Here is a 15,967-nt window from a genome sequence, read left to right on the forward strand (position 1 = left end):
TACCAGATATTATCATTGTCCTTTTACAAAGTTATGGTTGCAACAGCTGTTTCCAGATATTATCACTGTTCTTATTCAAATAATGGTTCCAATAGCTGTTTCCAGATATTATCACTGTTTTTCTACAAAACTATGGTTCCAATAGTTGTTACCAGATATTATTAATGTTCGTCTACAAAGATATGGTTCCAATAGTTATTACCAGATATTATCACTGTTCTTATTCAAACAATGGTTCCAATAGCTGTTTCCAGATATTATCAATGTTCTTTTACAAAGATATGGTTCCAATAGTTAGTATCAGATATTGTCAATGTTCGTCTACAAAGATATGGTTTCAATAGTTGTTACCAGATATTATCACTGTTCTTATTTAAATAATGGTTCCAATAGCTGTTTCCAGATATTATCACTGTTCTTCTACAAAACTGTGGTTCCAATAGTTGTTACCAGATATTATCACTGTTCTTATTCAAACAATGGTTCCAATAGCTGTTTCCAGATATTATCATTGTTCTTTTACAAAGCTATGATTACAATAGTTGCTACAAAATATTATTACTGTATTTTTTCATTTCTTCCTGAAGATATTTATTATTTGTTAGATAAGATGAGTGGTTTGCGGGTTATGTATACGTTAATATTAGATAAGATGAATGGTTAGAAGGTTATATTTACGTTATTTGTTAGATAAGATGAGTGGTTTGCAGGTTATATCTACATTATTTGTTAGATAAAATGAGTGGTTTGGAGGTTATATCTAAGTTATTTGTTAGATAAGATGAATGGTTTGCAGGTTATATCTACGTTATTTGTTAGATAAGATGAATGATTTGCAGGTTATATCTACGATATTTGTTAGATAAGATGAATGGTTTGCAGGTTATATCTACGATATTTGTTAGATAAGATGAATGGTTTGCAGGTTATATCTACGTTATTTGTTAGATAAGATGAATGGTTTGCAGGTTATATCTACGTTATTTGTTAGATAAGATGAATGGTTTGGAGGTTATATCTACGTTATTTGTTAGATAAGATGAATGGTTTGCAGGTTATATCTACGTTATTTGTTAGATAAGATGAATGGTTTGCAGGTTATATCTACGATATTTGTTATATAAGATGAATGGTTTGTAGGTTATATCTACGTTATTTGTTAGATAAGATGAATGGTTTGCAGGTTATATCTACGATATTTGTTATATAAGATGAATGGTTTGTAGGTTATATCTACGTTATTTGTTAGATAAGACGATTGGTTTGCAGGCGATGTGAAGAAAATTGGCGATTGTCGTTAAGATAGTTTCTGTCTGTATTTTATTTTTCTTTACTAGAATTATATACTGTTCCAAACACGTGACATCAATGATAAAATATAAATAAACAATATTAAAAAAAAAAAAAACATTCCTTTGTTAAGACTATTCCAGCTGGCTACGACTGGCAGTGAAGCTTTTCCTGTAAAGAAAAAAAAATAGAATTTTCATTTCCTATTTCCTCTTCCACAGCTGTACATGTTTAATTACATATTAGCACGGAACTTTAAATCTTCTCTTTTGTGAGAAATGACAATACACTCAAACACCAGGGTTTCTAATTACTCTTTTAAAAGAACATTCTACAAGAAGATTGTAATTGGTGAGAAAAACTTATGAGAAATAATAAAAAAACTAAAGGCTCTGTTCGTAATGAAAAACAAACTGGTATTGAAAGTAAAACCATAACATGTGCATAACATAACATACACATAACATAACAAAAACCATAACATAGATATGTCATAACATAACAAAAACCATAACATGGACATGTCATAATATAACAAAAACCATAACATGTGCATAACATAACATACACATAGCATAACAAAACCCATAACATGGACATGTCATAACATAACAAAAACCATAACATGGACATGTCATAATATAACAAAAACCAAAACATGTGTATAACATAACATAACATAACAAAAACCATAACATGAGCATAACATAACAAAAATCATAACATGTGCATAACATAACAAAAACCATAACATGGACATGTTATAACATAACAAAAATCATATCATGTGCATAACATAACATACATATAGCATAAAAATCTATAACATACACATAACATAACATACACGTAACATAACAAAAACCATAACATGTGCATAACATAACAAAAATCCTAACATGCACATGTGCATAACATAACAAACACCATAACATATGCATAACATAACATAACAAAAACCTTAACATGCACATAAAATAACAAAAACCATAACATGGACATGTCATAATATAACAAAAATCATAACATGTGCATAACATCACATACACATAACATAACAAAAACCATAACATAGACATGTGCATAACATTACAAAAATCATAACATGTGCGTAACATAACAAAAACCATAACATGGACATGTGCATAACATAACAAAAATCATAACATGTGCATAACATAACATACATATAGCATAAAAATCTATAACATGCACATGTAATAACATAACGTACACATAACATAACAAAAATCATAACATGCACATGTCATAATATAACATACACGTAACATAACAAATACCATAACATGCACATGTCATAAGATAGCATAGACATAACATAACAAAAACGATAACGCGCATATGTCATAACATAATTTACGAGAAATAATAAAAAAAACTAAAGGCTTTGTTCGTAATGAAAAAACAACTTGGTATTAAAAGTGAAACTATAACATGTGCATAACATAACAAAAACCATAACATGTGCATAACATAACAGACACATAACATAACAAAAACTATAACATATGCATAACATTACATACACATAACATAACAAAAATCCTAACATGCACATGTCCATAACATAACAAACATCATAACATGTGCATAACATAACATACACATAACATAACAAAAACCATAACATGCACATATGCATAACATAACAAAAACCATAACATGTGCATAACATAACATACACATAACATAACAAAAACCCTAACATGCACATGTGCATAACATAACAAAAACCATAACATGCACATGTGCATAACATAACATACACATAAAATAACAAAAACCATAACATGGACATGTCATAATATAACAAAAACCATAACACGGACATGTCATAATGTAACAAAAATCATAACATGTACATAACATAACAAAAATCATAACATGTACATAACATGACATACATATAACATAAAAAACCATAACATGCCCATGTCATTTCGCTCGTTTTGTCTTTTCACCAGAATTAATTAATTGAACAACGTTTTGGTGTTATATTTCACAAAGAGTGAAACACACAGTTAGGATATTGATAGAGAAAAGACGACGAAAATCGTCACGATATAAAACAAATGTGTTTCGGTGTTATTTTTTACATAACAAAAGGAAGAAAAAGAATGTAACACTAAATTTTAACACTTCAAAATACGTATTTTAAAAACAACTAACGTTAAAATTTTAACATTTTAACATGTAGAAATATGTTTAATGTTTTATTTTACAAAAATACAAACACTTTTAGAAATGTTCGGTATAGCATGAGAAATAAATTGTTACTTTTTACAAAACAAAACAATACGAAGGAAAGCGTTGGATTGTAACAACACTTCTAGAAATGTTCGGTATAGCATGAGAAATAAATTGTTACTTTTTACAAAACAAAACAATACGAAGGAAAGCGTTGGATTGTTACAACACTTCTAGAAATGTTCGGTATAGCATGAGAAATAAATTGTTACTTTTTACAAAACAAAACAATACGAAGGAAAGCGTTGGATTGTTACAACACTTCTAGAAATGTTCGGTATAGCATGAGAAATAAATTGTTACTTTTTACAAAACAAAACAATACGAAGGAAAGCGTTGGATTGTTACAACACTTCTAGAAATGTTCGGTATAGCAAGAGAAATAAATTGTTACTTTTACAAAACAAAACAATACGAAGGAAAGTGTTGGATTGTAACATCTCTAAAATACATTCAACATTACACTTTATGGGAAATAATAAAGGAAATGGTGGAATCTACTCTGAGCCGAAGAGGATTGATTATTCAATGAGTATTACAAACCAGTTTGATAAGACGTCACTCTCTCCGTATTATACATTTATACAAAAAGGTACTCAAATATCCTGGATTATCGGAGTCAACATGCTTCGACACAGTCTTTAATGATAAAACACTTATTATTCACCTCATTTGAAATAAATAAATAAGCCCTTGTAAGTTTGGAAGGTACACATGACAACACGTAGCTATGGTAATAAAAGTGACCACAAATTTAAAAACTGACTGTGGTTCGAAAGTCTATTGTAGTACCTGCGTGCCACAGGAAACAGTCTTTCGACATCGTAGAAAGTCACGGGACAGCGGATATCAGCTAAAGCCAAAGAACGGAACTACGCCAGTTGCTGTATAAAAGTAAAACACTACCTAAATACTCACACATAGAACGTATCGTTTCCTCTGTCCAGACGCCCTCTCCAAGTAAAGTGAGGTAAACATTTTTATTTTATTTCCTGACTCTTGTAGCAGATAAAAATAATAACTCAATAACAACTTATATATATATATATATAACTTGTTCGAAAACCATAACTTCACCAAATTTTCATACTTATACATGACTTACGATTATTAGCACGAGCTCAAAGATAAAATATGGGCAGTAATGAAAAAAAACATGTTTGTTTTGTTAATTTTAGCGCAAAGCTACTTGAGGGCTGGCTATCCGGGCTACCTGTTCCTAATTTAAAAATAATAGACTAGAGAGATGTTAGCTAGTGAACACAACCCAATGTCAAGTCTTGGGCTATTTTTGCAAATGAAATGTGGGATTAACAATAACTTAATAACGACCTCACGACTGAGTTGATGGGTGTGTTTGACAACGGGATTCGAACCTGCGACCTATATGTTGTGAATCAAAAACCTCCAAGCCATAAAATATGTATGAAGAAAGTCCTCAGGCGTTGCTCCTCTAGCCCGTTGGAACAGCTCTGAAATCAGGGGCTCGATTACCCTCGGTAGATACAGCAGATAGCCCAATGAGGCTTTGCTATAAGCAAAACACAAAACATACACAAATTGCGTTTTCTTTTATGTTGGAACTTCTGTCTTGTGTACGATCATAATTGAAGAAGAAATATGAAATAAGCCTGTGTCATTGAAAGACATTCTGTTAAAATTAAATAACGTTAATGGGCCTGGTATATCTTTGTGGTAAGCTTGCCGGTCTGTTACGAAAATGTTCTGCTCTTGCAGATGTGGAGTCGTTATAAATGTCACAGTAATTCTTACTACTACGATAAAACTAGTCTTGCACGCGATGGGTACTGTTAGTCTTCCATCTGATCACTCGTTCGAGACTAGGGAGGGTTGTAAAGTTTGAGAACAATTTGAATGGTTAGTAAAAAATTACAAATGTACAACTTTTACAAAATCTTTTACCTAAATTACGACGTTAGCTTGTCGAAACGTTTTTCGACATTTTGCATTACCTGATCAGGCCTTATCCAAACAAAATATGTCATCAAATGGGGGAGGTTATGCTTGATTCGTTTGATTTCTAATCTCCCCAATTAACCCATTGTGTGTATAAAATGTCATTCTAGTTGAAAATATAAAGCAATATTTAACATAATGCTGTTTAACTTCATTAGTAAGTTAAGATATATAAATACAATAGTGCTTTGTTATTTGTAAGTGGGGGCAGAGACTTGTATGATGTGTTGGTTTTATATACATGCATACATATAAATAAAAGTATGATCAGCACTTAACTAGAGCGGTAAGTTTAAGGATTTCCAACACTAGAATCTGGAGTTCGATACGCCAGATAACCCAACGTGGCTTTGTTCTAATATGATCACACATGACCCCCGAAGTGAAACAGTGGTATGTCTGCGGACTCACATAGATAAATATCGGAATTTGATACCCGTGGTGGGCAGAGCACAAATACCACATTCTATAATTTTGTACTTAAATTATAACAACAACAATTATGATAACGCCTAACGACAGGATGTGAAACTATTTACAGTTTATATACTATGTGTAAAATGATAACAGAAATATTTCTATCATCACACAGTCTTTGTTGTAACAACGTGTACGTGGTTTGCAAAAACCAGTGATATCAAGGATAGCTAAGAAAAACAGTAATGTCGTTATGCATGTGAGTGATTATTTTAAGCGATGAGTGCACGTGATTTCCTGATTTTATTTGTGTTTAGAAATTCAAGCTCTGTGTGTTTCAGTACGTATCCTAGAGGACCTGTGAGTAATAAAACAAGAACTTTGTGTTTCAGTAAGTACGTTATCAGACCTGTGAGTAATAAAACAAGAACTTTGTGTTTCGATAAGTATGTTAATGGAAGTGTGAGTAATAAAATAGAAAATTTGTGTTTCAGTAAGTTACTGGACCTGTGAGTAATAAAACAAGCTCCGTGTGTTTCAGTAAGTTACTGGACCTGTGGATAATAAAACAAGAACTTTGTGTTTCAGTAAGTTACTAGACCTGTGGATAATAAAACAAAAACTTTGTCTTTCAGTAAATTAGTGGACCTGTGAGTAAAACAAGCTTCGTGTGTTTCAGTAAGTTACTGGACCTGTGAGTAATAAAACAAGAACTTTGTGTTTCAGTAAGTTACTGGACCTGTGGATAATAAAACAAGAACTTTGTGTTTCAGTAAATTAGTAGACCTGTGAGTAATAAAACAAGCTCAGTGTGTTTCAGTAAGTTACTGGACCTGTGAGTAATAAAACAAGAACTTTGTGTTTCAGTAAGTTACTGGACCTGTGGATAATAAAACAAGAACTTTGTGTTTCAGTAAATTAGTAGACCTGTGAGTAATAAAACAAGCTCCGTGTGTTTCAGTAAATTACTGGACCTGTGAGTAATAAAACAAGAACTTTGTGTTTCGATAAGTATGTTAATGGAAGTGTGAGTAATAAAATAGAAAATTTGTGTTTCAGTAAGTTACTGGACCTGTGAGTAACAAAACAAGAACTTTGTGTTTCAGTAAGGTACTGGACCTATGAGAAATAAAACAAGCTCCGTGTGTTTCAGTAAGTTACTGGACCTGTAAATAATAAAACAAGAACTTTGTGTTTCAGTAAGTTACTGGACCTGTGAGTAATAAAACAAGAACTTTGTGTTTCAGTAAGGTACTGGACCTGTGAGTAATAAAACAAGCTCCGTGTGTTTCAGAAAGGTACTGGACCTGTGAGAAATAAAACAAGCTCCGTGTGTTTCAGTAAGTTACTGGACCTGTGAGTAATAAAACAAGCACCGTGTGTTTCAGTAAGTTACTGTACCTGTGAGTAATAAAACAAGCTCCGTGTGTTTCAGTAAGTTACTGGACCTGTGAGTAATAAAACAAGAACTTTGTGTTTCAGTAAGTTACTGGACCAGTGAGTAATAAAACAAGAACTTTGTGTTTCAGTAAATTAGTAGACTTGTGAGTAATAAAACAAGCTCCGTGTGTTTCAGTAAGTTACTGGACCTGTGAGTAATAAAACAAGAACTTTGTGTTTCAGTAAGTTACTGGACCTGTGGATAATAAAACAAGAACTTTGTGTTTCAGTAAGTTACCGGACCTGTGAGTAATAAAACAAGAACTTTGTGTTTCAGTAAGTTACTGGACCTGTGAGTAATAAAACAAAAACTTTGTGTTTCAGTAAGGTACTGGACCTGTGAGTATTAAAACAAGAACTTTGTGTTTCAGTAAGTTACTGGACCTGTGGATAATAAAACAAGAACTTTGTGTTTTAGTAAGTTACTGGATCTGTGAGTAATAAAACAATCTCCGTGTGTTTCAGTAAGTTACTGGACCTGTGGATAATAAAACAAGAACTTTGTGTTTCAGTAAGTTACTGGACCTGTGAGTAATAAAACAAGAACTTTGTGTTTCAGTAAGTCACTGGACCTGTGAGTAATAAAACAAGAACTTTGTGTTTCAGTAAGGTACTGGACCTGTGAGTAATAAAACAAGCTCCGTGTGTTTCAGTAAGGTACTGGACCTGTGAGTAATAAAACAAGCTCCGTGTGTTTCAGTAAGTTACTGGACCTGTGAGTAATAAAACAAGAACTTTGTGTTTCAGTAAGTTACGGGACCTGTGGATAATAAAACAAAAACTTTGTCTTTCAGTAAATTAGTGGACCTGTGAGTAAAACAAGCTTCGTGTGTTTCAGTAAGTTACTGGACCTGTGAGTAATAAAACAAGAACTTTGTGTTTCAGTAAGTTACTGGACCTGTGGATAATAAAACAAGAACTTTGTGTTTCAGTAAATTAGTAGACCTGTGAGTAATAAAACAAGCTCAGTGTGTTTCAGTAAGTTACTGGACCTGTGAGTAATAAAACAAGAACTTTGTGTTTCAGTAAGTTACTGGACCTGTGGATAATAAAACAAGAACTTTGTGTTTCAGTAAATTAGTAGACCTGTGAGTAATAAAACAAGCTCCGTGTGTTTCAGTAAATTACTGGACCTGTGAGTAATAAAACAAGAACTTTGTGTTTCGATAAGTATGTTAATGGAAGTGTGAGTAATAAAATAGAAAATTTGTGTTTCAGTAAGTTACTGGACCTGTGAGTAATAAAACAAGCTCCGTGTGTTTCAGTAAGTTACTGGACCTGTGGATAATAAAACAAGAACTTTGTCTTTCAGTAAATTAGTGGACCTGTGAGTAAAACAAGCTTCGTGTGTTTCAGTAAGTTACTGGACCTGTGAGTAATAAAACAAGAACTTTGTGTTTCAGTAAGTTACTGGACCTGTGAGTAATAAAACAAGAACTTTGTGTTTCAGTAAATTAGTAGACCTGTGAGTAATAAAACAAGCTCCGTGTGTTTCAGTAAGTTACTGGACCTGTGAGTAATAAAACAAGAACTTTGTGTTTCAGCAAGTTACTGGACCTGTGGATAATAAAACAAGAACTTTGTGTTTCAGTAAATTAGTAGACCTGTGAGTAATAAAACAAGCTCCGTTTGTTTTAGTAAATTACTGGACCTGTGAGTAATAAAACAAGAACTTTGTGTTTCAGTAAGTTACTGGACCTGTGAGTAATAAAACAAGAACTTTGTGTTTCAGTAAGTTACTTGACCTGTGAGTAATAAAACAAGAACTTTGTGTTTCAGTAAGTTACTGGACCTGTGGATAATAAAACAAGAACTTTGTGTTTCAGTAAATTAGTAGACCTGTGAGTAATAAAACAAGCTCCGTGTGTTTCAGTAAATTACTGGACCTGTGAGTAATAAAACAAGAACTTTGTGTTTCGATAAGTATGTTAATGGAAGTGTGAGTAATAAAATAGAAAATTTGTGTTTCAGTAAGTTACTGGACCTGTGAGTAATAAAACAAGCTCCGTGTGTTTCAGTAAGTTACTGGACCTGTGGATAATAAAACAAGAACTTTGTCTTTCAGTAAATTAGTGGACCTGTGAGTAAAACAAGCTTCGTGTGTTTCAGTAAGTTACTGGACCTGTGAGTAATAAAACAAGAACTTTGTGTTTCAGTAAGTTACTGGACCTGTGAGTAATAAAACAAGAACTTTGTGTTTCAGTAAATTAGTAGACCTGTGAGTAATAAAACAAGCTCCGTGTGTTTCAGTAAGTTACTGGACCTGTGAGTAATAAAACAAGAACTTTGTGTTTCAGTAAGTTACTGGACCTGTGGATAATAAAACAAGAACTTTGTGTTTCAGTAAATTAGTAGACCTGTGAGTAATAAAACAAGCTCCGTTTGTTTTAGTAAATTACTGGACCTGTGAGTAATAAAACAAGAACTTTGTGTTTCAGTAAGTTACTGGACCTGTGAGTAATAAAACAAGAACTTTGTGTTTCAGTAAGTTACTTGACCTGTGAGTAATAAAACAAGAACTTTGTGTTTCAGTAAGTTACTGGACCAGTGGATAATAAAACAAGGACTTTGTGTTTCAGTAAGTTACTGGACCTGCGAGAAATAAAACAAGAACTTTGTGTTTCAGTGAGTACTGGACCTATGAGAAATAAAACAAGCTCCGTGTGTTTCAGTAAGTTACTGGACCTGTAAATAATAAAACAAGAACTTTGTGTTTCAGTAAGTTACTGGACCTGTGAGTAATAAAACAAGAACTTTGTGTTTCAGTAAGGTACTGGACCTGTGAGTAATAAAACAAGCTCCGTGTGTTTCAGTAAGGTACTGGACCTGTGAGAAATAAAACAAGCTCCGTGTGTTTCAGTAAGTTACTGGACCTGTGAGTAATAAAACAAGCACCGTGTGTTTCAGTAAGTTACTGGACCTGTGAGTAATAAAACAAGCTCCGTGTGTTTCAGTAAGTTACTGGACCTGTGAGTAATAAAACAAGAACTTTGTGTTTCAGTAAGTTACTGGACCAGTGAGTAATAAAACAAGAACTTTGTGTTTCAGTAAATTAGTAGACTTGTGAGTAATAAAACAAGCTCTGTGTGTTTCAGTAAGTTACTGGACCTGTGAGTAATAAAACAAGAACTTTGTGTTTCAGTAAGTTACTGGACCTGTGGATAATAAAACAAGAACTTTGTGTTTCAGTAAATTAGTAGACCTGTGAGTAATAAAACAAGCTCCGTGTGTTTCAGTAAGTTACTGGACCTGTGAGTAATAAAACAAGAACTTTGTGTTTCAGTAAGGTACTGGACCTGTGAGTATTAAAACAAGAACTTTGTGTTTCAGTAAGTTACTGGACCTGTGGATAATAAAACAAGAACTTTGTGTTTTAGTAAGTTACTGGATCTGTGAGTAATAAAACAATCTCCGTGTGTTTCAGTAAGTTACTGGACCTGTGGATAATAAAACAAGAACTTTGTGTTTCAGTAAGTTACTGGACCTGTGAGTAATAAAACAAGAACTTTGTGTTTCAGTAAGTCACTGGACCTGTGAGTAATAAAACAAGAACTTTGTGTTTCAGTAAGGTACTGGACCTGTGAGTAATAAAACAAGCTCCGTGTGTTTCAGTAAGGTACTGGACCTGTGAGAAATAAAAGAAGCTCCGTGTGTTTCAGTAAGTTACTGGACCTGTGAGTAATAAAACAAGCTCCGTGTGTTTCAGTAAGTTACTGGACCTGTGAGTAATAAAACAAGAACTTTGTGTTTCAGTAAGTTACTGGACCAGTGGATAATAAAACAAGGACTTTGTGTTTCAGTATGTTAGTGGACCTGTGAGTAATAAAACAAGAACTTTGTGTTTCAGTAAGTTACTGGACCTGTGGATAATAAAACAAGAACTTTGTGTTTCAGTAAGTTAGTGGACCTGTGAGTAATAAAACAAGCTCCGTGTGTTTCAGTAAGTTACTGGACCTGTGAGTAATAAAACAAGAACTTTGTGTTTCAGTAAGTTACTGGACCTGTGGATAATAAAACAAGAACTTTGTGTTTCAGTAAATTAGTAGACCTGTGAGTAATAAAACAAGCTCAGTGTGTTTCAGTAAGTTACTGGACCTGTGAGTAATAAAACAAGAACTTTGTGTTTCAGTAAGTTACTGGACCTGTGGATAATAAAACAAGAACTTTGTGTTTCAGTAAGGTACTGGACCTGTGAGTAATAAAACAAGAACTTTGTGTTTCAGTAAGTTACTGGACCTGTGAGTAATAAAACAAGAACTTTGTGTTTCAGTAAGATACTGGACCTGTGAGAAATAAAACAAGCTCCGTGTGTTTCAGTAAGTTACTGGACCTGTGAGTAATAAAACAAGCTCCGTGTGTTTCAGTAAGTTACTGGACCTGTGAGTAATAAAACAAGAACTTTGTGTTTCAGTAAGTTACTGGACCAGTGGATAATAAAACAAGGACACTGTGTTTCAGTATGTTAGTGGACCTTTGAGTAATAAAACAAGAACTTTGTGTTTCAGTAAGTTACTGGACCTGTGAGTAATAAAACAAGAACTTTGTGTTTCAGTAAGGTACTGGACCTGTGAGTAATAAAACAAGAAATTGTGTTTCAGTAAGTTACTGGACCTGTGAGTAATAAAACAAGAACTTTGTGTTTCAGTAAGGTACTGGACCTGTGAGAAATAAAACAAGCTCCGTGTGTTTCAGTAAGTTACTGGACCTGTGACTAATAAAACAAGCTCCGTGTGTTTCAGTAAGTTACTGGACCTGTGAGTAATAAAACAAGAACTTTGTGTTTCAGTAAGTTACTGGACCAGTGGATAATAAAACAAGGACACTGTGTTTCAGTATGTTAGTGGACCTTTGAGTAATAAAACAAGAACTTTGTGTTTCAGTAAGGTACTGGACCTGTGAGAAATAAAACAAGCTCCGTGTGTTTCAGTAAGTTACTGGACCTGTGAGTAATAAAACAAGCTCCGTGTGTTTCAGTAAGTTACTGGACCTGTGAGTAATAAAACAAGAACTTTGTGTTTCAGTAAGTTACTGGACCAGTGGATAATAAAACAAGGACACTGTGTTTCAGTATGTTAGTGGACCTGTGAGTAATAAAACAAGAACTTTGTGTTTCAGTAAGGTACTGGACCTGTGAGTAATAAAACAAGAACTTTGTGTTTCAGTAAGTTACTGGACCTGTGGATAATAAAACAAGAACTTTGTCTTTCAGTAAATTAGTGGACCTGTGAGTAAAACAAGCTTCGTGTGTTTCAGTAAGTTACTGGACCTGTGAGTAATAATACAAGCTCCGTGTGTTTCAGTAAGTTACTGGACCTGTGAGTAATAAAACAAGAACTTTGTGTTTCAGTAAGTTACTGGACCTGTGGATAATAAAACAAGAACTTTGTGTTTCAGTAAATTAGTAGACCTGTGAGTAATAAAACAAGCTCCGTGTGTTTCAGAAGTTACTGGACCTGTGAGTAATAAAACAAAAAGTTTGTGTTTCAGTAAGTTACTGGACCTGTGGATAATAAAACAAGAACTTTGTGTTTCAGTAAGTTACTGGACCTGTGAGTAATAAAACAAGAACTTTGTGTTTCAGTAAGTTACTGGACCTGTGAGTAATAAAACAAGAACTTTGTGTTTCAGTAAGGTACTGGACCTGTGAGTAATAAAACAAGAACTTTGTGTTTCAGTAAGTTACTGGACCTGTGAGTAATAAAACAAGAACTTTGTGTTTCAGTAAGGTACTGGACCTGTGAGAAATAAAACAAGCTCCGTGTGTTTCAGTAAGTTACTGGACCTGTGAGTAATAAAACAAGCTCCGTGTGTTTCAGTAAGTTACTGGACCTGTGAGTAATAAAACAAGAACTTTGTGTTTCAGTAAGTTACTGGACCAGTGGATAATAAAACAAGGACACTGTGTTTCAGTATGTTAGTGGACCTTTGAGTAATAAAACAAGAACTTTGTGTTTCAGTAAGTTACTGGACCTGTGGATAATAAAACAAGAACTTTGTCTTTCAGTAAATTAGTGGACCTGTGAGTAAAACAAGCTTCGTGTGTTTCAGTAAGTTACTGGACCTGTGAGTAATAAAACAAGCTCCGTGTGTTTCAGTAAGTTACTGGACCTGTGAGTAATAAAACAAGAACTTTGTGTTTCAGTAAGTTACTGGACCTGTGGATAATAAAACAAGAACTTTGTGTTTCAGTAAATTAGTAGACCTGTGAGTAATAAAACAAGCTCCGTGTGTTTCAGTAAGTTACTGGACCTGTGAGTAATAAAACAAGAACTTTGTGTTTCGATAAGTATGTTAATGGAAGTGTGAGTAATAAAATAGAAAATTTGTGTTTCAGTAAGTTACTGGACCTGTGAGTAATAAAACAAGAACTTTGTGTTTCAGTAAGGTACTGGACCTGTGAGAAATAAAACAAGCTCCGTGTGTTTCAGTAAGTTACTGGACCTGTAAATAATAAAACAAGAACTTTGTGTTTCAGTAAGTTACTGGACCTGTGAGTAATAAAACAAGAACTTTGTGTTTCAGTAAGTACGTTATCAGACCTGTGAGTAATAAAACAAGAACTTTGTGTTTCGATAAGTATGTTAATGGAAGTGTGAGTAATAAAATAGAAAATTTGTGTTTCAGTAAGTTACTGGACCTGTGAGTAATAAAACAAGCTCCGTGTGTTTCAGTAAGTTACTGGACCTGTGAGTAATAAAACAAGAACTTTGTGTTTCAGTAAGTTACTGGACCTGTGGATAATAAAACAAGAACTTTGTGTTTCAGTAAATTAGTGGACCTGTGAGTAAAACAAGCTCCGTGTGTTTCAGTAAGTTACTGGACCTGTGAGTAATAAAACAAGAACTTTGTGTTTCAGTAAGTTACTGGACCTGTGGATAATAAAACAAGAACTTTGTGTTTCAGTAAATTAGTAGACCTGTGAGTAATAAAACAAGCTCAGTGTGTTTCAGTAAGTTACTGGACCTGTGAGTAATAAAACAAGAACTTTGTGTTTCAGTAAGTTACTGGACCTGTGGATAATAAAACAAGAACTTTGTGTTTCAGTAAATTAGTAGACCTGTGAGTAATAAAACAAGCTCCGTGTGTTTCAGTAAATTACTGGACCTGTGAGTAATAAAACAAGAACTTTGTGTTTCGATAAGTATGTTAATGGAAGTGTGAGTAATAAAATAGAAAATTTGTGTTTCAGTAAGTTACTGGACCTGTGAGTAACAAAACAAGAACTTTGTGTTTCAGTAAGGTACTGGACCTATGAGAAATAAAACAAGCTCCGTGTGTTTCAGTAAGTTACTGGACCTGTAAATAATAAAACAAGAACTTTGTGTTTCAGTAAGTTACTGGACCTGTGAGTAATAAAACAAGAACTTTGTGTTTCAGTAAGGTACTGGACCTGTGAGTAATAAAACAAGCTCCGTGTGTTTCAGAAGGTACTGGACCTGTGAGAAATAAAACAAGCTCCGTGTGTTTCAGTAAGTTACTGGACCTGTGAGTAATAAAACAAGCACCGTGTGTTTCAGTAAGTTACTGGACCTGTGAGTAATAAAACAAGCTCCGTGTGTTTCAGTAAGTTACTGGACCTGTGAGTAATAAAACAAGAACTTTGTGTTTCAGTAAGTTACTGGACCAGTGAGTAATAAAACAAGAACTTTGTGTTTCAGTAAATTAGTAGACCTGTGAGTAATAAAACAAGCTCCGTGTGTTTCAGTAAGTTACTGGACCTGTGAGTAATAAAACAAGAACTTTGTGTTTCAGTAAGTTACTGGACCTGTGGATAATAAAACAAGAACTTTGTGTTTCAGTAAGTTACCGGACCTGTGAGTAATAAAACAAGAACTTTGTGTTTCAGTAAGTTACTGGACCTGTGAGTAATAAAACAAAAACTTTGTGTTTCAGTAAGGTACTGGACCTGTGAGTATTAAAACAAGAACTTTGTGTTTCAGTAAGTTACTGGACCTGTGGATAATAAAACAAGAACTTTGTGTTTTAGTAAGTTACTGGATCTGTGAGTAATAAAACAATCTCCGTGTGTTTCAGTAAGTTACTGGACCTGTGGATAATAAAACAAGAACTTTGTGTTTCAGTAAGTTACTGGACCTGTGAGTAATAAAACAAGAACTTTGTGTTTCAGTAAGTCACTGGACCTGTGAGTAATAAAACAAGAACTTTGTGTTTCAGTAAGGTACTGGACCTGTGAGTAATAAAACAAGCTCCGTGTGTTTCAGTAAGGTACTGGACCTGTGAGTAATAAAACAAGCTCCGTGTGTTTCAGTAAGTTACTGGACCTGTGAGTAATAAAACAAGAACTTTGTGTTTCAGTAAGTTACGGGACCTGTGGATAATAAAACAAAAACTTTGTCTTTCAGTAAATTAGTGGACCTGTGAGTAAAACAAGCTTCGTGTGTTTCAGTAAGTTACTGGACCTGTGAGTAATAAAACAAGAACTTTGTGTTTCAGTAAGTTACTGGACCTGTGGATAATAAAACAAGAACTTTGTGTTTCAGTAAATTAGTAGACCTGTGAGTAATAAAACAAGCTCAGTGTGTTTCAGTAAGTTACTGGACCTGTGAGTAATAAA

General features: G+C 33.7%; 1 protein-coding gene and 1 long non-coding RNA gene across 2 annotated transcripts in view; one reads left to right on the forward strand and one right to left on the reverse strand.

The window, feature by feature from the left end:
* Positions 1-1,303: 1,303 nt before the first annotated feature.
* LOC143247786 (uncharacterized) lies at positions 1,304-4,253 on the reverse strand. Its single transcript, XR_013026713.1, has 2 exons — positions 4,102-4,253; positions 1,304-1,461 (listed from the first exon to the last, which is right to left on the reverse strand). It is a non-coding gene; the product is annotated as an uncharacterized LOC143247786 (long non-coding RNA).
* Positions 4,254-4,364: 111 nt separating this feature from the next.
* Positions 4,365-15,967, forward strand: part of LOC143247784 (Golgi-associated plant pathogenesis-related protein 1-like) — a 29,215-nt gene continuing 17,612 nt past the window's right edge. The window contains exon 1 of the mRNA XM_076496263.1: positions 4,365-4,528. The gene's annotated coding sequence lies outside the window, so the exon portion shown is untranslated. The remainder of the gene's footprint in view (positions 4,529-15,967) is intronic.

Source organism: Tachypleus tridentatus, chromosome 3 (genome assembly GCF_004210375.1).
Source record: "Tachypleus tridentatus isolate NWPU-2018 chromosome 3, ASM421037v1, whole genome shotgun sequence".
NCBI classification, from domain to species: domain Eukaryota; kingdom Metazoa; phylum Arthropoda; class Merostomata; order Xiphosura; family Limulidae; genus Tachypleus; species Tachypleus tridentatus.